At 40.5% G+C, this 26,558-nt stretch overlaps 1 long non-coding RNA gene across 1 annotated transcript; it reads right to left on the reverse strand.

Moving 5' to 3' along the window:
- Positions 1-2,069: 2,069 nt before the first annotated feature.
- On the reverse strand, positions 2,070-16,377 carry LOC147173667 (uncharacterized). Its single transcript, XR_015094912.1, has 5 exons — positions 16,313-16,377; positions 10,303-10,397; positions 2,748-2,829; positions 2,579-2,660; positions 2,070-2,205 (listed from the first exon to the last, which is right to left on the reverse strand). It is a non-coding gene; the product is annotated as an uncharacterized LOC147173667 (long non-coding RNA).
- Positions 16,378-26,558: the final 10,181 nt, after the last annotated feature.

A 26,558-nucleotide genomic window follows, 5' to 3' on the forward strand; every position in this document is an offset into this window, starting at 1 on the left:
TGTACAAAGTCAACTCACTCAAAATTTATTTTTATATTACTGGAGGTACCATGTTTGTCCTGAATGTCCTTCCAAGCCCTCAGAAAATTATTAGGGTTTACTCATGCTGTAGTATAAGGGAGTATAAAGTCCAATGCGAACTTCGCCATGTCTGACATCTGGTGGTAAATGGTGGTATTATAACTTAAAACTATACATGCTATTTGTGGCGGCCTAGTCTGCGAATAGCGAAAATTAATGTATAATTGATTCCCTTTAAAATGAATTGGGTAAAAATGAATTACATTTCGTAAACCACAAAAAAAATCAACAAAGAACGCTGATCAACCTCCAATATATATTTTCCATTAAAAATGGGAGTTTGCCCACCCAGCTAAAAAATAAATAAATAGATTAATGAATCCCCCCCCCCCCCAAAAAAAAATAACAAATAAATATATAAATTGTTTGAAAAACAATCAAGGGGCCACTCAGTGTGACCTCCAGTTGCCCATTCCTAAAACCCGGCAAATAGCTAAAAACCACAAGCACTTGACACCAGCACTAAAATTGTTCCTAATTACCTATATCAATAATTTAAACCGTAAATAAACCACAAACTACCAGAACACTTATATGAAAGCAAATCAAACTCATTTTACATTACCCATAATTGTATGTAAACATCCGTTTGGAAAGTATGTCTAACTAACTGAATTGCTTATATTATTCTGAGCAGCCACACCCTTTTTCCTATGTCCAATCCCAGTTCCAATTCTGGAGTTCCAGAGCCCCCAAAAAGCAACACACACTTGTGTAGCTAATCTTCCAGAACAGGCGTGCTCAAGTCCGGTCCTTGACAGCCCCTTATCCAGCCTGTTTTCCCATGTTTCCAACCTGCAGCACAGCTGAATCTAATCATCAGCTAATCAGCAAGCTTTGCAGAAGCCTGATGACGATCCTGATCATGAATCAGGTGTGCTAGTGGAGAGAAACATGGAAAACAGGCCGGATAGGGGCTCTCAAGGACCGGACTTGAGCACCCCTGCTCTAGACACTCGGGTGACATCACAAATGATGATGGGTTTATCTGACTTTTGAAGCATACTTTCCCCAAAACTTTAGGTTTTTTAATCGACCCAGACAGTAAGAAAGTACTGTACTGTATTCTTGGCATATAGCCTACCTAAGTGTGTTTTATTCTATATATAAAAATGCCCCTGACTGTCCATGTCTCTCAGTTGTTCTGTGTTGTTCAGTGAAGTCACAAGCACTGAACCTTTTAGTCCCAGAGAGCCTCATTAGCTGTTGCCATTTCAGCTCTTCTCCTCTTGTTAATCACCTCAGTCGATCACCTCTGTCCAATCAGTAGCACGTTGGTGATTAAAAGCAAAAAGATGCATCTTCCGAGCACTTGCACGTGCAGGCATTTAGTCAGGTGTGTCAATGCAGGGCAGCAAGTGGGGCAAGAATGTTACGTTTGAGAAACTTACGGGAGTTTTGACTGAAATCTTAAGACACCTAAAAGTCTTGTTCGGGCTGTGAAAAGATGCAAATTGCACAATGTGTTGTTTTTTTGGGGAAAGTTTAGTGCACAAAGTTATGAGGATTATCTGAAAAATAGTTATAATGACCATAAGGTGAAAAGGTAGCATTAATTCCACCGTGACATTCCTTCTAAATATTTCAGACTCACTCCTACTGTAATAATAAAATACCACATACTGAAAAAAAATAAAAAATTAAAAATTAAAAAATACAGTATACTCTTCATGCTTGTTTTCTAGCCGTGCTGAAATACTTTTGAGTCAAATGAACTTGATCACCCCACACCCCCTCTAACACAGGGCTAAAGCAAAGTACATTGGTATAAAGTGGTATACCCACAAACAAACAACATAATCTAAAAAGCCTTTCCTTTAACCTTGTTTTCCATCTAAAAAGTGGATGATGGGCTCTGTTCCCGTATCTAAATTGAATTTGCTCTCTTAATCAAACATGTATGCTTCTTCTTTTTTTTTTATCTGCCCATGTAAACACCCCCACTTTGGAGTACCACCACCCAGTTAACGATTATGCATGGCCACATGGCGTCTCGGTCAAGGGCAGTTCACTCACCTTATCCTTGATCACGGAGCTTCCCCTTGGCGGGCGGCGCCGACCCTCAGTGAGAATGCAGACGAGCGTGCAGCCGATGCCAAGTCCAGATCACGACCTTTGCTCCCACTGGTTCAACAACGTAAGAGATTATTTTTGCCGTTCTTTTCTCATATCCTCTTCTTTCCTCAAGATACATTTATAAGAGGTTTTGAAACTCATACATCTTGTTTCGGCAACCTGTCCACTGGATACAACACTTCACATGTACTAATATCTTTGGTAATAGAAATAATCTGTTTTAAAGTCATCATAAAAAAATCTTATGGAAAGTACAGACTACAGACCATGATTTAAGTAACATTTCAATTGTCATAAAATGTATAATAAGTATCAAAGTTATTCTGTCTCATACAACGACTCCGCCAAGTGAGAGGACATATGTGTAAAAAGATTTTTTACAGCTAACAGCTGTATATTAAAACGTAACTTTTGTACTTACCAAGCAGCACGGTGGCGTGAAGGTAAAGAGATCCGGGATCAAATCTCTGTGTGAAGTTTACATGTTACTCCATCTTGCTCACCTATTTTTTTAAAACATGTATATAAAGTTCAGCGAAGAATGTAAATAGTCTGTATGAAAGTGAGTGTAAATGGTTGTCTGTCTATACCTGCGCTGTGATTGGCTGATCAGTCCAGGGTTTTTCCCGCCTCTCACAAAGTCAGCTGGAAGAGACTCCCCTTACCCCAACCCTAAAAGAGGACAAGGGGATTTAGGAGTGCAGCACAGTGACAACAGGTTCAGCATTTGGCCTTGTGTGTGTGGGGTTGTGTGTGGGGGGGGATAAATCACACATTTATTAAAAAAAATTCTTTCCTCCATGTGCTTGCCTTCCGTCCGCCCACTTGTACTCTGAAGTGATACGCACGTTCTCCTTTAATTTGGCAGAGACTAACCTTTCACAGTGCAATGTGATAATGATGAGTTTAATGTCATGGTGTTGTACACTGAGGGCCGATAAGGCAATCCGCTGGGAATCGGATACAAGATTAGGTGAAATAATTACGCCTTGTACAATTATGAGTAACACCCACATTGACGAAATCCATATCCATCTTATTTGAGAGCGTCACACGCTCGTGTTTGATTAAGGGCCTCAAGTGATGGGTGCGAGGAGTGTTTTGTACAAATACAGGATAAATACGTTGTCGCATGGGTCAGTTACCAACATAACGTTTTTTTGTTTTTTGTTTGGGGGGGTATTTGTTTTTTTTATTAATTGTTTTACGTATGTTTATGGTCTACGAGTGTTTTTCCTAAAAATATTTATTGTCATGATTATACGACAGCATATATTACAGTTTGGTTCATTCCGACTTCAGATTGGTGGTGGATGGTAGTGCTCCGTTGTAAACCGAGTACCCACTATACCAAGCAAAAGTGACTTTGTATTGAATGCTTGAAACCATTTTATTCCCAAAAATATTTAGATAACTATAGAAATCTAGATATCAGGAAATCAAACTTATTCCAACAGGACAGCGAAATGAGAGGATTTCTCCATCCTGAATGCTCAGTTCAATATGGAACAATATGTCTCCATCTATAATAACATTAGTAGAGAATTTTATTTGTGTTGTGATCATTTGTGAAGAGTTCAAAGGGAATTCAACCCAAAGATTTTCTTTATGTGCCCCCACTAGTGTAAACACAGCATTCTGATTAATATTGTGCTTGTAGAATATGAGTTGAGCCTAAAAATCCACCTGTTTTTCCCCCATCTCAGGGGGCGGCAATTTTGCTACATGCTGTTGACTGAAAATGCGACTATGAATAACTAATGACCAATTAGCAAGGCCTCTCGATTGTGAAGCATACATGCTAACCACTACTGTGACACGCTAATCACTATCTCAGCATTCTGTCTGTTTGACCGTTATTTTGTCATGTCGTTTAGTATTTGTAAAACTACTATTAGCTTAATACTTGTCAAATAAAATAATTAGAAGATTTTATGTGAGGTTCCTTCAAAAACCCAGCAAGTGATTCTGTGATAATGGTTGATGTCTCAAGCTTTAATCAATTTTAAGAATTAAGCAGTCATAGATTTAAGCTTTCGCTTCATTATAACAGCATGGAGAATGGAGAATGGATGGAGCAGATTGACTGACATGTCAGGTGATTTTGTGTGCTACACTTTTGCTCAGCCTACAGAAAACATTTAAGATTTGAAAAACAGAAACCAGAAGAAAAAAGGGCACGAGTGTGGTTCAGCAGTCCTAATCAGAATTTGCATTTGGGTCCATGGACGGTATACCTCTCTCTAGTTGTAGTCTAGATGTTCTGATTGTAAACTTTAAATTTGATTCTTTAACTGTATTGTTTGTGTATGCAGCAGTGGGTTGCTGTTGGAAAGTCCATCAAAGAGCACGAGAGTGTTCTTGAAAATTTTATGTTTTCTCTGCTGGCTCTTAGGAACGATAGAAAAGAGGGCTGAATAACTTAAGCCTGGCCTGCTATACACAAAAAGAAGAGTTGAATGAGGAGAAGACGTGTGGAAAATGTGTCTGCCAGAGCGTAAAATTAGCAATTACATTGGGTGTCATCAGTAATGACAATTTCAGCCCAGATAGAGCGGGTTAATGTCCAACGCTCAGACTGTAATTCGGCCGTTCCACCTGTGTTCAGTCAGTGAGGCAGTGTGCAGCGCAAGTTGACTGGAAAAATAACACCACACACAGATAAGCCAAGATGGCCGCCATCTGCTGGGAAAGCTTACAGGGGCAATTTATTTTTTAAGGCCCGTGTTGACCTTGATTGTGACACAACACATTTGTAGTCTTGTGACTGCGCCTCAGTATGTCTGAGGTATATTGTTTTGTTTTTTTCCTTTTGCACTTCTTTTTTTAACCTCTGTTTGAACACTAAAACACATGAGCTGGTTTTATTTAATTACTGGACAGAGTTGATCATTTTCAATTAGCAAAATGTTCATATTAGTAAAATGACATGGAAAAATGAATTGGTTAACATTACACATTGTACTGAAATACAGTCACAGCGAACCCTGCGCTAGTCGGTCAACTTCCGGATAGCGGCAGCGGCATAGATTAGCAATGGTACTGACAAATTCCATCACAGCGAACAATGTGTGAGCCAGTCAAATGCGGCTAACGTAAGGCGGCTTACATTAGCAATGGCACAAAAATATCACTCACAGCAAATGACATGCGAGTTAGTCACCCTGGGGCTGGCCTGAGTGGCTGACATTAGTAATGGCAAGAAATAGCAACGTAGTAAGCAGTCAACCAGAGCTAACATTAGCATTAGCACAGCATTTTTTTTTTCTACTCATAATCCCTCAAGGAGAAATTCAACTCATACTCTGCTGTATATTTGTATTGTGCCTAAAAACACAATCATGTATAAACATTGTTTTTAGTGTTGGGGGGAAACAATAATTTTACAGCAAGGAAAACCATAAAAGATTTAGTCAACTATGTAACATTTTCTCCGAATGTGATGATACATGTAGGAAAGAAACGATGACGCCAACTTTGCGGGAACTCATCTTTGCTACGTCTTTACAATTTACACGAGCAGCTTCTTGTCAACCAAAACAGCCCCATTCATTGGGTTTAATTATCCTGCAGCTCCCATAAAAAATAAAAATAACCATCTGTCCTTCCTTTCAGAAGAAGCTCTTTTTAAAATCCCCACGCCTTCATTCATCAGCACAATGTCACATCCATCCCCATGGCGACAAGAATGCAAATGAGGTGGATGCGCACTCAGTGGCCCGTTGTAAATAATTTACTGTTTTGTTTTATTGGAAAGTGAGACACAACATTATTTCCTGCGAGCGCTCCCCTTGGTCAAGGTCTGCAGACACATTCATTCTGGAAGCTCCCAGCAAACCCTTGACTTTTATTCCATGTTCCCGCTTAACCACTATGGAGGTCTCTCGCATGGCCCGGGCACTGGAGTGTTTTTTAGTGTGATGACATGATGCATTGCAACGCCTCAAAGCCATATGGCAAAAGCCTGTAAATATGATGTATTAGTTATGTTCTGCTGACCACATTTGGACTTGTTCTGATCCTCTTTTTCTTTTTCTTTTTTGTAGCAGTGACAAATTACACGTTACCCAGAAGGCACAGGAACATTGGCAAAAAAACACAACCCAAAGACAAAAGATCCATATGCTTATGTGCACCGAACTCCCTCACTGGCTCCATCATGCGCTCCTGCCACATAACGTAAGTCATTCTAGTTTTGTTCAAGGCTTTAATAAAAATAAAAATAAATTACCTTTAAACTTGACAGCCACTCATATCCATGTTGGAGGTTGCCGAATAAAAGTGGTATTCTTGTCAAGAAGATTCTAAATATGGATTATCTATATCAGTTGTACAAATGAATCAAACAGCTCAAAGTATGGGGTATTTCCAAATCATAAGCAGTCAGTGTTACTGTATTCCAGTGGACCCATCTAGTTATTTTACACTATTTATTTTACATGATCCAAATAAATGTGTGAATCTAGGTCCAAGTGCCCTTTGACTGGCCAGGGGGTATCCTACCCCTCGCCATGACCCTATTGAGGACAAGCGCCATAGAAAATGGATGAATGGAATAATAGAATAAAAATCATTTCAGAGCTGTGACGGGCACCTTGAAGTCAATCCATTTTATTTAAATAGCACTTTCCATGCAAAATATGCAACTTAAAGTGCTTTAAATGAGTTAAAAACAATATAACTTGGGCCATTATTTCAAAAGGGGGACGATATGAGAATTTGGTTTTGTCTCAGTTCAGCATTGAAAGCGCACAAGAGTAAAGTGTAAAGTGTTGCTTAAGACTAATCCTGGGCTGATGGAAAAGTACAGTTACAGGGTTTGGGGGCACATACCGGTATACTTGACTCTGTGCGAGGACAATAATAAATAAAGTAAAAATGAGAAGTAGCAGGAACATATGTTTTTGCATTTAACCCAATAAAGCCAAACGTATCATAATAAATACAAGACATTTTGAGCCCTCTATTTCATGAGTAGAATATTTTTCTCCCATTAAAACCCTGACGTGTATGATCTGACACATGCATTGCATGGAAAATCCATTAGAGGGCAGTATCACCCAGCTGATGGCTTTTCCAGCGACCTTGCAAGATCGCCCCAATTCAGAAAAGGAGAGACACCTATACTTATTAATAGTGGGAATTGTTCTTTCAGATTTTTTGAAACACTAATACGTTTGGTATGTCTGTTTATTGTTATATTTTTGACAGTTATAAATGTACACATTTAAAGCATTCTGACCGGATGTATCAAATATGACACAAATCAAAAGTCATATGTGGAAGTTGATTTTCACTTTTTTGTTTGTTTGTTTGTTTGTTTGTTCAAAAGGACAAATAAATACTCTATTTACAAAGAATCCGAATTTTCTCTCTTATATTTCATGGTTTAGGCTTTATAGAGTTAAAATGGCAATACATGACATTGGCTGTTTATTTTTTCCCGGTGACATTTAGTCTAATTGCATTGTACATAAAATGGATGATGATGACCATGATTGTTATTATTACCATTATCATTATGTGACATGTATATTTAATTGAAGTTTTGCTGAAAGGTATTCTAGTCTATTGCATTGCATGGATGATGTTTTTTTTTTTATTTTTTTTTTTTTATGACATTCATGACTTTTTTGTGGCCCATGAGTGCGTTTGTATCACATTCACAAAAACAGATTTTTAGAATCTTGGATTAATGTGTTACTTCATTGCTTCATCACTTCTGCAACTAACTCTTCTGTCATAGCTCTTTCGTTCATTTTCTAAAGGGTTAGCTGTACATCTCCTAGTTGTACCGCAGAACATGATGAATCACAAAATTGTTTATAATCCAGAGCCTGGAAAAACTATATTCACTGAGATGATGATGATGATGATGATGATGATGATGATGATGATGATGTGCCTGTGGGCGGCCAGCATTATTGCTAAGTGACATGTGGAGGACGATCAGATCTACGCTTGGTGTGTCTCTCTGAAGCCTCTTTATGACAGACGACATCCATTGTTGTTAATGATCATGACGAGCGTAATGGGAGAAAAGTAGAATCGGAATTCTCACAAGGACATTTTGGCTCAACTTGAATGTGCTCAGGCCGCTCAGCAATCAAGCAATGTGACACATCGTTTTGTGTGTGTGTGTGTGTTGCGTGTAGAAACATTGCGGCTAATGCCATTTTCCTGCAATAGAATATTGATGATAATTATAGAGATGTCATGGAGGGGACGTCTGATACGACATGCATCAACTACATGGAGACGATGGGCCGAATTAGTGTTTTCGCCGCGTGTGGTCGCGGATAATTCGGAGAAGGCATGCAGAATTATAGCTTTAAAAACTCCGATAATATCCGATTTGACAAATGGAGCGTGGCAGGCACAATGTGACATTGGCATCCGCGCCGTTAAGACGTCGTCTCACATCTTAAGCCGTGCTCTAAATATGAAGTCTTAACTAAATCTCTCATCTTATCTGATAGCAGACACTTTAGGGAAAGTGCCGCGACTATGAGTTTTCCATCCAGACGGTCGCCGATTCGCTAGGGCCACCTTCTCGCAACTTCTTATTCCCGCCATCTGCAGCTTCTCTCCATCCATATTACTATGGTCCACTGCCCCCCATCTCCTGTGGGGATTAGCTGGCTAAACGTAGGGAGGCGCTCAGTAGCATATGAGAGACGGTTCCTCCCCGGATCATAAATTCGCCCGTGATTGAGGAGAGCGACGCAGGGCCCCTACTGAGCAAACAGACGCGCCGAGGCGCCGCGGCGAGCTAAGTGACCTCAAAGTGACATTTAAGTGACCTTGAAAGGGGACTTAGTGTGACAGAGCTCTTGCTGGAACAAGATGATAAGGCTCCAGATTAACTGATGCGACAGCCGAGGATAACACCGTCTCCGTTGGAGATACGGGAAATAATCGAAGGCACGAGCTCTCATTCGCATTCATGTTGAATGTGTTGAAGAGGCAGGCCTGGTGGGGTGGCGTCTGACGTTGGTGAGTCTCTATGCGAGGCGCTGGGCGTGAGCTCTGGCCCGAAGCGGCTCCTCCATGAGTGTGCTCATTGTGTTTTGCTGTTTCAGAGTAAATCCAGACAGACAGATAAATATGTTAAAACTAAAACTAAAAAGTTATCAGAGGGACGCGCTACATTCTAGTCACCATTAATGGGCAGTTAAGGTGAAGGACGAAGGTAGAACTTAAGATGGCTTCATCATGCCTAATGGAGAAAGACTATGAAGGTTCTGTATTTATTTCACCTGATGCCGGAGATCGAAGTGTATATTTTTGGCTCAGTGGTAGAGTGGTCGTCTCCTATCTGTGAGGTTGTGGGTTCAATCCTCACCCCTGGTGACCATGTCCAAATTTCCTTGAGCAAGACACTAAACACCGATTTGCTCTCACTGGACCTGGCAGCGCCCTCTTGTATGAATGGATGAATGTGTAAAGCGCTTTTGGCACTATAGATTAAAAAAAAAAAAAAAAGTACTATATAAATAAATAGCAGTCCATTCCATTTCATTTTTATCATTAACAACACATGGAAGATCATCAAAACCAAGCCAAGGGTGGACAGTACTGCTTCACAGGGGAGGGAACTCAACTGGTAGAACCCTGACAAAATCATGACCTTTGACCACAGCTACCACAAGGTCTCGTTCAAGAAAAAGACAATCCATTGAGGAGTGTTGTAGATTGAATGGTGATATCCTGAACAAGCCCTGACCCTATCTGTGTACTACTTTGACCTTAACAATCTTGTCCTTTGAATCAATCAATTTAATCATTGCTTTGTCACAAAATAATCCTCACAACTTGAGGTTGGGGGAAAAAACGGTTGAAACTTGCACATTGCAGCCTATGCCAATGAACAAATACAAAGCGATCAACGCTATCAGCCATCAACAATTTCTTACAGTCAAAGACAAACATCTAACAGTAAAGTTTTATTCTAGACATGATGCTTTAATAATAAAAAATAATAAAAAAAACACACCGACTGTACACTAACAGCTTGGACCGATGCCAGACATTGTAACATCATCCAGGGAAGCCGCACAATTCTGTGGTTTCTCTCATGTCCTTTGTGCCTTTTCATCCTCTGCGACGCTCAATACACACGGAGACTTGGTCTCTTTAACTTACGTGGTTTGACTCGGCCCAGCGGCTGCAATCCGGTCTGTGAGATGTGACACCGATCGAACAGGACTTCAGAAGAACACAGATGCAGCACGTCTGGCCTTGAAAATAAAACAAGCAGACTGTTAAAAAATAAAAATAAATAAAAAGTTGTGCATCTTAATCAATAGCATGATTACACTTCATGGAAAACATGACGTCCTGTATGGCAATAATCTAACTGTGGTGCATTGTAATCACTGATAGAACAGCTCAATCTCATCTCTAAATTGGACCAGAGATTGAGTAAAGATTAAAAAAGTGGGTGGTGGGTGATCTCATATAGCAAACATATTGTTTACATTATTCTTTACGTGATCACAAGGCAAACATGACGATACTAATGTCACAACCTAACTGCTATGTTCCTCGATGACCGTAAATGCAATCCTAGCTAAGTACTTCATTGTACTGCCTTATTCCGCCGCAAACATAGGATGCCCGGACAAGTTAAGGTTTCAGGGCTCGTCTGTATTATGGCTGTGCACAAATTGGAGGAACCGGCGAATGATACTTTTAATCATGTAAAGCACATTGAGTTGCCTTGTATATGAAATGCGGTGTAAAAATAACCCTGCCTTGCGTTCTGTGTAAAAAGCAGAGGCAAATAAATACTGTATTTTCTACTCTTTTGGGACGATCATGTGATGACCTTCTCCTTAAAAAGGGGAAATCAACCCAAAATTCTTGAGCATAATATGTTCTATGCAGTCCCACTAGTCTAACTACGGTATTCTAGTTAATATCGTGTTAGTGGAATATGAGTTAAGCAGCAAAATCCAGCAGTTTTCATCAATATCAGAAGGCGGCCATTTTGCCGCACTGTTGAGTGAAAATGACATCACAGTTGCTCAGCTCAGCTCACAACTTAGCTTCAGAAAACAGATGAGCTGTGATTGGTTGGTGCCTGAGCCCTGAGCAACTGTGACGTCATCTTCAGTCGACAACAAGTGGCAAAATGGCCGCTCCCAGAGATGGATAGAAATTACTGGATTTTGATGTATAACTCTTATTCTACACATGTAATATTAACTCATTCGCTGCCATTGACGGCTATAGACGTCAAAAATTCATTTGAACTATTTAAAAAAAAAAAAATTTAAATCAATTTTTGTTAAGAGTATGAAAACCTAGGAAAAAAATTGGGGGTACATTTAGAGCAGATGGAAAATTTTTGATTAATCGTGAGTTAACTAGAGAAGTCATGCGATTAATTACGATTACAAATTTTAATCGCCTGATGCCCCTAATTTACGGGAAAAAAATTTATATATTTTTTTTTAAGATTTTTTTTTTTAAGATTTTTTTTTTTTCGTAAATCGTAATTTATCGCATGACTTCACTAGTTAACTCACGATTAAGCCCTATTTTTATATCTGTTCTAATACAATAAAAAAAATCTAGGTTTTCAAACTCTTGTTAACAAAAGTGGGAAAAAATGTTTTACTGATAAAAATTGTTCAAATGAATTTTTGACGTCTATGGCAGTGAGTTAATCAGAATGTCATGCTGAGCATAGTGAGGTCACATATAACATTATTTTCAAGAAATGTTTAAGGGTGACTTCCCTTTTACGCAACTCAAGGCCCACCTTATACCGTAACCCGGTCAAATGTTTTTTCTGCCTCCTTTCCTATCTGTTAACATCTTAGAAGATGCCAACAAATTGTCGTCCGCAAAAATTTTCAACTTCGTCATGATCAATTTCACAAGCATATCCGTCCTTCTCCGGACTGAGCAAGCAAGTTGCAGCTGTTGCCTCAACAAAATGATTGTCTCAGCCGGACCTGCTGACCAGATGCTAGTTCTTTTTTTTTTTTTTTTACGTCTGATGAAGATGAATAGCGCCCATTTTACAAGTGATGCAACAGATATGAGACTCAGCTACAAGCTGTCAGCAAGATGTGAGATGTTGCAGTGATTAGCAAACACGCAGGGAGAACAACAAGCCTTCTCCACACAGAGCCAATGGGATTTGAGCAAATGTAATTTTTTTTGTGCGCGCATAATGACTTAGGGGTATGGGAATGAAAAAGCAGCAATATAAAGTGCTCTGTGCAGCTTTAGCATCACCGCACATCAATAAACTACAGCGCTGGGAAACAAAGAGCAAAGTCCCCGGGCAAATCTATAAGCAAATGTACAATTACGTATTCAAAACACACTTGTATTTTTGAAATGCGGAAAGAATACTACATTCAGGCGAGGACGTCTTTTCCCGCATACAATGAGCACCATTTGTTTTCGTGTGACAGCGTTCACAAGCAGTAACACTGCCAGGCAACATTTACTAGTCCTCATTAAAGATTGTTCCTTTTACGTTGGGCTTTTATTGTCGCAGCCAAGCTAAAAAAGATGCCCAAGTGAGTTCTCATCGCTCCCTCGCTCGCTCGTTGTTGGCACCAACGGCGAGCGCCAATTCCTTCAAGGGTACTCGACAACAAAATATTTTTAAACCAAGTTTTCCTCACGAAATACAAAGAGGCGCCCTCTTCACCTGTCAGTGTGAATACGCGGCCCAGTGTTTTTCAAATGAATGCGGACTGGTGGTCCGACTTTCCCACATGATGCTGTGGGAAGTCTTAAGAAGACGGACAAAAGAGGCCTACAAATCCCGCATGGATTACCTCATGCCTTTGGTCTCTGAAGTGGCAGTTAGCCTCTCTTCAAAACAAGGAGGAAGTAAAAGGAAGAAGAAGAGGAAAGCATCCGAAAGACAAGAAGGGCAAAGTGTTGAGTGGATGCCACCATAAAAGGTGTGTCGAAGAAAATGCTGTTGCTCAATTGAGGCAAAAAAAAAAGAAGAAAAATAAGACTGACACTGTTTAGTATTCATTTGTGTTTTTAGCATTAAGATAAGTAGGGCAACTAATCCAGATGAATGATGGCGATTTAACAGGTCTTGAGTCAAAATCCTCCGCAGCTGATATATTCATGAAGCTGATCAACAACTATCGTGATGATTTTTTTTAAAGCAATTTTATAGATTTGTGCTGCGTTGAATTTATTAGCAAATCTGAATGATTCTCTTAACTGTCGTCCAAAAAGACAAAGAAAAGTACAGTGGCTCTTCAGAACTCAACCGCTCAGTGGTCAAAAAACCGATCAGTTGATATACGTCTCCTTCCAAAGTCTTTTTGCATGTATTGTATTTTATACACTTTTACAATGTTACGAGTGATGACAAAGATACAAGAGACACGCACACAAAAAACGGAACTCTTTGACTGTCACAGCAGTCTGTTCATTGGTAAGCGTATCTGCATGCAGACACTGGAGATCTCTGTTGAGTAAGGAAAGGCACCTGTCCATAGAAAACGGGTGTTGGGAACATGAGAAAAGTGAACTAGTAGGAAACTTGAACATTGGTAAAATGTTACTTATACCTACAATAATAGAGTTTAGTAGGGGGGGGGGTCATTTGTTGGTATGGTACTGGGAGCAGCACATAAGAGTTATTCCCTTCCATACATTATTTATGCCTTATTTCAATCTTGGTATCTTGAATCAACCTAAAAAAAAAAATTTATGTGGGAGCCGAGTCTGAGGTGGGTTGGGTGCCTTGCTCATGGGCACTTCTACATTGGTTAAAGAGCATTAGAGCAGGATGATGATGGAGAAAGAGTAGGGGTGTATCTGGGCTGCATCAAGTATTCCAAAAATAAAACTAAATCAATCTTCTCAATCTTTGTAAATAACATTTCAGAACACTAACAGTTTTTTTCAGAAGGTGACGGGTGACCTGGTCCACTCTCTCAGCATGTCTCGGTGAGAGATGACGTCAGATTTTTTTTAGCCCAACTTTCTCTGTGCATTCAAGACATGTTGAGGATACCCTTTGTTCAAATAAAAAAAAAAATCCGGTTTTTTTTGGGGAGGGGGGGGGGGGACTTTGCTGACTTTGGAATGTGGGGGAAATATTCATATTGTATTCGGCCCAATTAATGGTGTGCAATGCACTTTAGTACCCAGCTAAGAGCAACCTTGGGAATTGAGTATCTTTTTTTGCATGGCTGCGAAGCGGACATCGTGTGAATCTCACTGTGAATACACTTTTGTTTTACACTATTAATTAATACAAGCAAGGAGCAAAAACAGGTATTTTTCAAAAATGCATAACGTGTGTGTGTGGCATAATTTGTACTGTTAATAGCACTCTGCAATAATAAGAATTGAAAAATGTTTACCAACTGTTGCAGATAATTATTTCGTAATGGCTTCGTTCTGAAATAATTTATTTATTTTTGTATCACAGCATGCATGTTTACCATCTATAATTGTACCGTTACATTTTTAGACCTCCATTAGTGAATATACATCACACGCATCCATTACTTAGTTTACATACATGATAAAAGCAGAACAAATTGCATTTAGGAATGTGTCAATATTTCTGTGTTAGGACTGCAACATAACAGCTAATTAGACTTAATGAGATGGAAAAGTAAATATTGCTCATCTAGTAGTGCAAAAATTAATTCAGTCATACACTTTTGTTACAGAACAACATTTCTCTGCAAATGTATTACAAATGTGAATGCCCACCTATCCATGGTTCGCTATTCATGACTTTAGCTTCTTGCGTATTTTCTGTGGATCTTATATTCACTGGAAAAACTCGCCTATACGTAATTTTAATTTGTATTTATTATACTGTATACATATGATTTATTTGACCATTTAATGCTTAGCTTACTTTCTGTAAGGCCCTAAGATGCCACAAGATGGCGCCACAGCCCAAGTTAATGAGAAAATTAACTACCAATGATGTATCACAGCGAAGAGTCGGATTAATATACAATTTCAAGAAACACAAATCATCATGTTATTCATTGTCCATATTCACATAGAAGTCATTTATCACCTTGCAAGTTTTTCCATATGAAAATTATAGCTAGCTCTTTATGTCTTCTGAATAAACCAGGGACTTTTAAGCAGACAGTAAACCGTATGGTCTGGAAATGTAAACGTGTTGCAGACTTTTGACACCAGGTTGCATCCATATTATCCTTGATAATGGCACGAAAGATCCCAATAAACCAACAATTTGTAGACCAATTGCTTCAACAACAACAACAACTGTTACAGCAGCGTTTAGCAAGGTACAACCAGCGTGCGTGCGTGCGTGCGTGCGTGCGTGCGTGCGTGCGTGCGTGCGTGTGTGTGTGTGGACGTTACTCATCAGTTCAGTGAGGACCGTGAGGTCCATCCTCCGTGGCATCTGCCACCATGCATGACTGCGGAGAAAAATGACTCAATGTGCAGACCAGTGCACAAAAATGCCTCCCTCTCCTCCAAATTGATTCACATGCTCCTAACACTGTGACTGACGGAGCCAATCAGCCTATCGTGGCCCCCGCAGATGGACAGACGCTCATTTACAGGTGCGCTGTGGGAAGGCGGATGGATTTGATTGATTGACAAGCTGTCACCGAGCCACTGGGGCATTACAAAAACATCCCCTCGCATTACTGTAGGCCAGCAACATCCCGTTTGTGAGCATGCGTGCGTGTTTGCTGCGGCGTGTGTGCGCTATGTGAAGGCGGGCGGTCAGGCTCGTGCAGATTACACATCCGGTGGGGTGACAGCTCAAGAATCAGGCTGTCAGGTGGGCCTGCCTCCCTTGTTCAAAGGCAGACAGAATTAAACAGCCCATCGGGTGATGTCTGACAGGCCTGCATCATATGCTGCACTGATAGTACCGATGTACATTCATGTATCTCTAACTTGCTTCACTCAAGAACATACCACCCTCAAACTATCACAGCCATTACCCACGCATAAATTATCACAGCTGCATTCCAAAATATTGGCTGTTAGATGCACTATTTTTTTAATCATCACATTACAAACAGACTCATTGTTGGGAAAAAAAACAAAAGAAACAACATTAGAGAGAAAAACAAAACGCCTGCTCAGCACATCAGTTAAGTCAATTCCTAAACATTAAACAGCTTCATTCTCTCACATGACCCACCTGCTTAAAAGCGTCTGTCATTTTTGTCACGCTTCTTCTTTCTTCTTCTTCTTCATTGTTCTGACGGCACAGGTACTCCTCATGGCACTCGTGTTACTTGGCAGCTACTGTCCCCATGTGGCCAAGATGGGAACAACAAGAGCATAGAAAAGTCATTCGTAAAATCCCTCATTCTGTATTCACGGCATCAGCAACCTCATTAGCTTCAACAATGCAAGTCTTCTTGGCGTGTGAACAACAGCCGTAAAATATTGAATTTAACATTCATCAAGTATAACACGCAAGAAGCTATAAAAGGAGCCATAGGTGAAACATGTAACAAATTGAATGTCTAATAAGAGCAAAGGGGAATTGGCCTGCATTTCTTTTTGTTGAGAGACTGATGAGGGAACTCCAACGTTGCATCTCTTTTCTCATGTGGTCAAAGCGCTGATGAGTGCTCAAAGGGTGGCATAAAGATCACTTCCGGTTGCGGGGTTGTGTTGAACACTGAATTCAGACTCAACTATATTGTCGTAGAGTTTAATTTAACCCTTTGATGCCCACATTTACATAATGTCCTGAGACACATTAGTGACATTTATTGCCGCTTAAAGTTGTCTGTGGCATGCTTTGGTCAATATATTGCAAATCAAGGATCAAGAATTACAGCATACTTACCAACGTCTTATCTTTGAGTTTGAGATTAAGCAAAAGCTAGCGAAAGCATATTTTAAATTATTATTAATTTAGCTAATGTAAAAGTATGCGCAGAGTGAGCATTTATGGGACAGTGTGTAGGATCTAGTGGTTAATTAACTAGTAGATCTATGTAATATATTTAGAGATCACTAAATATAAAAAAAATATATATATATACATTGATGTGATAGAGTTTTTTCTTCATTTTATTGAAATTAATAGTGGGTTTTATAAATGAATTATTATTAGTTCACCACTAGATGGCACTAAATCATACACACATTAAGATAGCACTATAGAGGAACATTTAAAAAAAGATTAAATTCAAATGTATAGCACATAAAAAATAAAAATAAAAAGTCAAATAAAAATGTATCTAGATTAATTCAAAAATAAAAAATAAAGTTAAGTATAATTAAACTGAATTTAGTGTTCTTTCCACCCACCCAGACATTTTAGTGCAATCCTGTACATTCAAAACGCCCTTGACCACGGGGCTATGCTACCAATAAAATATGGCAACGGCAAACTTTACAGACAAGCATTTGCATGTTGCACACCTGAGTGCGCTCGGGCTGGGTGGCCTGGTTCAAGTTACATAAGGGAAAAGGAAGCATGAGGTATGACAGCTTCCTGCGTGCGGACCCGACAGCGTGGTGACGGAGTGCGTCTGTTACTGATGTGCTGTTAACATGTTTCCACAAGGGTGGTCACGGCCCGGTGCAACCTGCTGCTTCACACCTGTTGTTTCATGTCAAATAAATACGCCACACAACACAGGAAGCGTTCCAGGCTGTGTGGCTGATTACAATGTTCCTTTATAAAGTCAAGTACTGCTGACCAGAAGCTGGATGTCAAGCGGGGACACAATTGATTAGTTGTGAAAAGCAAAGGCCGGGCCAACGTCTGCACGGCGCAGAACACTGAGCCGCCATGTCTGCTGGCACACGCCGCCAGCACATATGTTCTCGCTCTTCTGTTATTTGTCATGTCCGACCCTTTTGCAGGCCCGTCTCATTTTGATTATTTTGGAAGGCAAGCTGTTTTATCACGTGTGCAACTCCCCAAATGAGTTTCCCACCTTTGCTTTGGCAGGCAGTGCTTTCCCCCTAAGATGCTAATGGCCTGACTGCCAGCACTTTGCTGTTTCAGCTAATAAATTGTCTGCCATACATGTGTGTGTGGGGGGGGGGGGGGGGGGGGGTAAAAAAAACAAAATAAATAAAATAAAGATAAAAGGTGGAAAATCGTTTCTGCAAAAGTTACACTGGGGATATATTGTATCTGTAACTTCTAATTTGTCCACTAGATGGTAGTAATGCAAATTTTAACTGAGTGTGATTTTTAAAAACAAACATTTTCTGTGTTTCGATTAGGAAAAAAAAGTAATCTATGAGATCAGCATTGAAACGGGGTTCACATAACTGATAAAAGAACTGGCGGCAAAGTATGACATCATAGGTTATGGCTTCTAAGAGGTTTTGGGTTGCTACAGCTCCTCTTTGATTCCGGGATGTTTTGCCTTTTGATATAACCTCCAGATGCCATAAGTGAACGAATCAGATCGTTGTAAGTTTTTCTAGCTGTACACATTTAGACTAGCAAGTAGTTACCAGTAGGTTTAGGTAGAGCACCCTTGCGACTCTTGAATCGTGTGCACAGTAGTACATTTAGATTGTACAATGGCGACTTTGTCACTAGAGGGAGACAAAGTCTAAATTGATACCCTTTTCAAAGCTGCACGGTGATTATTAGTCAGGGACACTTAAAATAGATCCGTGGGCTTCATTAGAGAGGGTATTTTCATTACTGTTAACTATATAATTGGCCATTTGCTGAAATTCACTAAATGACGAGGAGAAGAACAGGTAGAGACTGCTTTTCAACAAAATATTGTACTAATTGGGGGGGCTGCTTTACTCGAGAAGCCTTAGCCCCCGCTTAACTTCTGACCAATATTATTATAAGGGGAACTAGTAGGAGGAGGAGAAAAGAGATACTAATGTTGTTGTGTGTTAGAGAAGTAACCTTGTTAAAGTACCACTGATTGTTATGCCCATCTAAGTGGAGTGAAACTCATTCTCCACATTTGACCCATCCAGTGAGGGAGCGGTGCACAGCAGGGTAAACGGGTCCCAGGTTTATAGTCTTCGGTATGACCCAGCCAGGGATTGAACCCACAACCTCCCACACTCAGGGAAGACACTCTACCACTGAGCTGTAGTAGCAGTAGTGGTGGCGGGTGGTAGTTGTAATTGCATACGTGAGGGTCCTACAGCAATATCGAGCCATCATGTGCAAGAAACAATCCCTCTATTGAGTCAGCATTCTCATTTCTGCAATAAATGTACAATTCTTTCTTCTACAAATAAATGTAGGATTCCAATATTTCATGTAGTGGTTGTTACCTGCAGCTAGCAAGGGCTTACATATCGTGAGCATGAGCGCTACACTGCCCAATGCAATTAAATGTGCAGTATTAATTATTTAGTAAGCTTTTGATGTTACTTTACTGTACAGTATTCACCCTGGGGGAGTCATAAAGCATGTGTTTATCTGCATGGGATCATTTTCCTCAGGTGATACACTGTACATGTGCCTGTTACTTTCCAAGAAATATGACACCATACTAAGAATTTGTTTTAATCGTTATTTTAGCAAAGTTGTCACCTATGTCACAAACTCTTCTGATTTCAATGTGTGTGTTTTTTTCATGCTGCCTGTAATAAATCAAATACTGTAAACCTCTTGTTCAGTGTCAAGTTATTTTGTGTGATTTCGCCTTAAACAGATTAGTCAATTCTGCCACCCAAATGAAATTCATAATACATATATAGTAATAAAATCAGTACTGTATTTTGTTTAGCTTTTTTGTGTTTTTTTGAAAAAAATGGGGGGAGGGGGGAAAGTACTTGGGCCATTATTTTATGGTGACGATATGTTAGAATGACTCACATGAGATGCTGCATTGTATACTGATAGTTAATTGACTTTCCTACGTAGCCCCTTGCTAAGAAAAAAGCGAGCTGAAGAGTAGCGTTCAGGTCACTCAATCAAAATAATGATATCAAGAAGTCAATATATCTCGTTCAAAACGATCTTATAATTTTTTAAGCAGAATTTTGTATCCCTTATCTTTTTTTAAGTAGAATATTTTACACAGCTCGTTAATAATCAGATAGAGTTCATTGCGAGCACAATTAAGTAAACGAGAAGCCTTTTGCATTTCTCTGCAGCTTTACTTCTTAGCAAAGGCTTAGTCTCCTAATTAAATCTGCACTTCTCTGCAATATTGCAAGATGCAGGAAGTGTCAGCTGATGCACAGGAAAACCCATGCCTCGCCACGCCCACGGTTTTGGCAGCCGACCATAAATCGACACTTCATCTTTAAGGAAGGGTGGGGGGTTCTGGGAAAATGTGTGACAACGGCAAAGCATTTTGGATAATCGCCGGTGGTGTTTCTGTGGACATCTTTACTAGAATAGGCTGGTCCGATGTGTCCTGACCAATCACAGCGAGGCGCATAATCGCGCTGAATTCCTGGAAGCGTGCAGGGCAGCAGCACCATCTCTGGATGCGGAGGGATGCTCTGAGATCACTTTCCCATGAAATCAATCACTGCATCACTACGATGACATTCTATTTTTAGCAAAAGTGACTTGATTGTGCATTTTAAATACTCAGAATACAAATGTCAGAACTGCCGTCGTCTCCTTTTGCTGGCAATTATTATCTTCTAGTGTGTTTCAGTTGAATTCTAATCTAACAGGCTTTTAAACCTGCTCTTAGGGAAGCACTTACGCTTACTGGAAAATGGAATTGCCTGCAGCTGACTCACACGACACGTGAAGGAAAGAGAGAGTTGCTGTGCTTTGGCCAGCAGGGGGCCACAGAGGATAATAATAAATTACAAGTCGATTTTTCTGGAACATGACTCAACATCACGCCATTGAACTGACTCTTTACACTAGTGACCGTTTCTATTACGTCAGCATTTAGGTACAATCCAACGCGAATGTGATTGTTAGATAGATAGATAGATAGATAGATAGATAGATAGATAGATAGATAGATAGATAGATAGATAGATAGATAGATAGATAGATAGATAGATAGATAGATAGATAGATAGATAGATAGATAGATAGATAGATAGATAGAGAGAGAGAGAGAGAGAGAGAGAGAGAGAGAGAGAGAGAGAGAGAGAGAGAGAGAGAGGGGATGGACGGATGATATATATGATTAGGTTTAGATTAGGTTATGATTAGGTTTAGCCAACGTTGTTCACTGTTGATGTTTACCTTAATGTGAAATACAGTGAGTCATTCACCGATCAATAAATGATCTCATGTTGCACAAGTGGCCGCATGCCTTTTCGCAAAAATAAAAATGCTCTGCATAGCCAGGTCGGAGGTGAACACGAGGCCAGATGAATTTATCTTGTCACAAGCAGTCACATGCAAAAAAAGAACACAGGCTGCTGATGCACTGTGTTCTGTGGCCGCATACTTGAGAGCAGGAGGGGAGCCTTATGATGAGTGTCATGAGGTGTCGGCATGCAGTGGAACGCCGGCGCCCTCCAACCGTTTGCAGCGACGTCACCGCTGCGGGCTTGCGGCCCATGTTTGGAACTGATGGTGTTAGTTGCCTGTAAAAAGCCGCAAATGTCGCATCTCTCAGGATCTTCAGGGAAGTATCTACATGCAATATTAAAGAACAGTTGAAAGATGGGGTGGGGAAGGGGGGGGGGTGTTATTATGTAATAGGTTGTATCCAGTGACAGTACAATGTGTGAAGGGCTGGCTTGTCCACAATCTTCTTCTTCTTGTGAGCAAAACAAAACATTCTCCTCTTTGTGCATGTCCGCATGTACTGTGAGTGGGTGAGAATTACCCAACGCTTACTTGGTTTTACATAAGACAAATAGCTAACTAAAGCACTGTGAGTTATTTTTGGGCTTGACACATTTGGGATTCGGCATGAAAAATCCAATGCTGCTCAAAGAAAAGAGAAAGCTAACATTGTGAAATTGTGCTGGGAACAGCAGGCGTAGGGGTCAAAAAGGCCTTTTCAGCTCACGCGCACATTCAACGCTCGGGGAGGGGAGGTTGCACGTTTTACACGCTTCACTCTCAATCCAAGTGTAACTTGTCAAATAGAGTTCGTTGATGTCTCCATGCTAAATTTGATGTGATGCTTGATGCTGCACAGAACAGAACAGTGATTTCCGTACATTGTGTCTGTGGCGCATTAGCGTGCTTGAGCCGCCCTAAAATAGGCCAAACGGCACCATTCAATAGCAATATGTAAGCTGATCATACGAGAGGACCATGTTCACAAATTGGACGTTGTCGCTAAAGTGGATGGAACTTCATTTTGTTCCTGAAACTGAATTGCATTTATTCTCCACAGAAAACATATCAATATTTTAATTTATTTTGTCTTTGCATAGTTAGAATAGTTTGTTGTTAGTTAGTAGTCCGAGTCCCCATTACTCATGTTCCCCCACATTTTTGACAGCTACATTCCAATTATGCCCCCCCCCCCCCCCCCACACACACACACTTTTATTTTTAATCTCAAAAGTAAATTTTTGTACAAACCATGGGCTAATAAAAAATAGATGGCAGGCCGCAAATGGCCCCATTGACTTAATTTAATTATTTATACTTTTATTTATTTATCTATAGATATCTTTGTCTCATCTATCTATGCCAGCGACATTTAGTGACAGGCAGAACAATGACGTAAATAGTCTTAGTCCAGTCTACTGCCGGTTGACATTATTTCAGTGTAGAGTGTACTTTGGTGACATTTATGTATGTACTGTATGTAAAACATACAGTGGGTAAACACTGCGTTTTAATAACAAATATCTGACAGCTCTCTTTTCTTCAACAGGTACAAGATGTGCTCCACAGTTTGCCAATTTTCATTCATGGTACAGTCCAGCAGTCGTATTAAGTGTAGCATGATTGATTTTGACAAGGCCAAAAGCACACAGTGCGGGTCAAAGATTGAGAAGATTTGTGCGTAAATCAATTATACAATTGCGTCATACAAAAATATTAAATGATAGTTGGTGGCTTCTAGGGAAAATCACATGCTCTCGTTTCGTAAGCAAATGTTCCAATCTCTCATTCCTGGGAAGGATTATTTATCATTATTTGCCGCAACTTCGCGCTTACTTTTGCCTGCAGAAATACTCGTTTGGATTTGCGTGCGATGCCCTCCCACTCTTTTCACCTCAGTTGCACCGTCTTGCGCTGGTGACGCACGACTTCTGAGGCAAAAGCAATCGCCAAGGCTAGCGAGAAAAATACTCAGTCAGCTTCTGAAATGATCTTATTTGGTAGCCCTGAGTTGGCCTCTGAGGACTTGACTCGGGACCAAAATCCTGTTCTCCACCCTCAATCGGCCAAAATAGAGTTAACCATTGTCTGTTGCGTACAACTGGGGTTTGTATATCTGACAGCCTTTTGAGTTTTAATCTCAGCTCCAGCCTTCTTGTATCTAATTTGTCTGTCCATGTGTTTTTCTGCAGGTACTCCGTCTTCCTCCCACATTGCAAAAACATGCACATGCACAACGGCCAGGCCTGGACTGAGTAATCTGGAGGATTCTCGCTAGGCTGTACTGCACTACTCCAGCCGACCCGTTCATTCTTTTTGTTATCACTAAATAAAGAGAGTCCATAACATTCAAATCTGAGTATCTCAATATCATACAGATTTAATGCAAGTGCATCCTATATTGGCCATTATATAATATATATAATATATATATATATATATATATATATATATATATATATATATATATATATACATATATATCACTGACTGTCTACCTTTAGATTCATATGATATGCCCATTAAAAGCTAATTTAACTGTTAACTTATTTTCCATTTTACTTTCAAATTCACATTTGAGTTCTCATTCGCATCCGCATATAATCGGTAGCAGCCCTTAACCAGAAGTAGAACTACTTCCTGCTTTCAAATCTAAGAATCTTGGGTCGCCACTCGCAGGTCAGACGATACAAGTTGAGCTTACTAGCGGTGTATTTTCAATGCTATAATGCGGGACCGGCACAAGATAAACGGCACAGTCAGCTTCCATTAGCTGTTTGGACAGAGCAAAAAAAGGTTGCATAATGGTGAGCGCCTCTCAATTTAGCAATGTTGAACAGTCAACCAAGATAGCATTTAGTAATGTTGTTCCAATACCATTTTTTTGTTCCCCGATACCAATTCTGATACTCAGTTTTGCAGTTTCAGTCGATGCTGCTACCGTACCGATACCTAGTTGTTTTGGGGGGTTTTAACATGAAAAAGCTGCCCTGTCAAGGACCCAATAGGTATCTTGGCTCGGCATGCAGTGAACACGTCACACATCAGTGAAAGATGCTGCATCCAAAGACCTATATCAGCGTCGGAAATAATGGTATCGGCATGTTACTTGTTAGTGCTTGCCGATACCACTGTTTTAATGTAGCATCGAGTCCTCTCCCGATACCCGTATCTGAACAACACTAGCATTTAAGCACGAGCAATTACCCTCCGTCAGCGCATGTCGGCCATCTTTTATATTCATGACCTTCAGCAGAATGGTTTTTCCATACAAATATTTATAACATACGTTAGTGTAGGCTTGTGACAGACTACCGTGCGTAAAAGCCTCCAGCAAGTAGCAACAGCGTGCCATCACCTCCCCCTGCATACAGTATGTCTTGCTTGTTACCCTTCAGGAACACCATGAGTTGTTCTTCAACTTAAGAAATACACGCTTTTCTGAGATTGCCCTCACACCTCAATGTCCCTTTCCGTGAAAACAAACTGTGCACCGTGTCAGTGTGACTCCAATGTACAACAAGCCCCTCCACCCCCCCCCCCCCCCCCAACGTCTTTTCACCTCCTCTTCAAAGACAGTGGGAGGTATTTACCGACAAAGGGTTGACATTAGCGGACCTTTTCCCCTCGCAGCGATGTTGATTTACAAACACGCATGTGGCAATATGTACTGCCAAGTCAGTGCCTTACTAAGTTTTGATATTGGACACAGACGCACTTGTGCATGAGGAGCAAAGAGTACTGAGCGTGGGGGGGGGGAGTACGTAGCTGCAAGGAGGGGAGCAGGTAAATAAATGGAACAAAGAATGGTGCAGGACATTCTGACCCAGTATGGAGAGAATGGAACAAACACTAAACGAGCACGTGTGTGTGTGTGTGTGTCTTGTTTTTGTTACGTATTGGGGCCAATATATCGGGATTTCACAGAGTTGTGGGGTCCCACAAGTTTAGACCTCTTTTTGGGGGTCAGGACTTGGTTTTAGAGTTTAGACTTGAATTGGGTTATGGTTGAGGTTAGGGATAAGGAATAGGGGTAGGCATCATTTTTGATGGTTCTGGTTAGAGGGAGGGGCTAGGAAATGCATTATGTCAATGAGATGGCCCCACAAAGATAGTAAAACAAACCTGTGTGTGTGTCTAAGCTTTTTGGCCAACGTCATCTCCCCTGCACTGCCAGGGCTGTCAAAAGTTCACCGGGACGAGGGTGGATGCACAGCGACTTGAAATTGTGACTCTGCACATACTGGACAGTCAAGGCACTTGCGCATTCACACGCATGCTCTTAAGAGAGAAGATCAATAGCTATTAGAATGCACTACGGGGTCGTGTTACTCTTCCCTCTAATGTGCACACGCTAAGATTTGTGTCAGTAAATGCTCGCGGCCGTTTCTTTTTAGATGGACACACTCTATATTACTGTAACAAGTATTACCAGCAGCGCAGCTTCGAAAATATCGTTGCAGTGCAATGAATATGCAGCATTGGGAAAATCATACACATATTAGCCAGTATAGAAGAGTTGAGTACAGTGAAATGCCAAACTTGGGAACAAATACAGCTGACAAGTTTCACACAACGTCAAATGAGCTTTCAGTTCAGACGGTGTCAAAGGATTAGCAAGGAGCTGTCAACAAAAGAACATAGACAGCAGCCAAACTTCCATTTGATCAAGTGTTAGGTTGATTGTACATTTTTTACACTTGTGTGACTAATGCGAATCTGGAACATGAATCAGTCATTGCCCTATTAAGTGATGAGGGTATTTTGCTAGACTAGCGCAAACACAAGAAGGGACATGCACCATAATGAGCGGGAACACAGTCGACTCCCGAGCCAATCGAAGCGGCTCCCCCGATTAACCATTTAAATTCAGTCGAGAGAGGCGCGCGTTGTAAAGAGAGGACTCGCTGGAGTCCATGCATGAGATCGCCGTGTACAAAGTGCATTTAGAGTTGAAGGAACTGCATTTCCACTTGCAGATGATGATGTAGTCGGCCACGCATGTGACGTGGGCAATTGGAGACCACCACGCCTGATTGGGAGTCTCAACCACCACCACTGTGTGGCGCGTGGTCAGGGAATTGGGATTAAAACAAATTTGAACATGATAATTGTAATAATTCATTCAATGAATTGGTTTCTAGATTGTCAATGAGCCTATGTTTAGCAAAATCACAAACACGCTAAATTAGACGTGCCCCGTCACGAAAAA

The sequence above is a fragment of the Leptonotus elevatus genome, chromosome 5, assembly GCF_054856555.1.
Source record: "Leptonotus elevatus isolate MCC_2025b chromosome 5, RoL_Lele_1.0, whole genome shotgun sequence".
NCBI classification, from domain to species: Eukaryota; Metazoa; Chordata; class Actinopteri; order Syngnathiformes; family Syngnathidae; genus Leptonotus; species Leptonotus elevatus.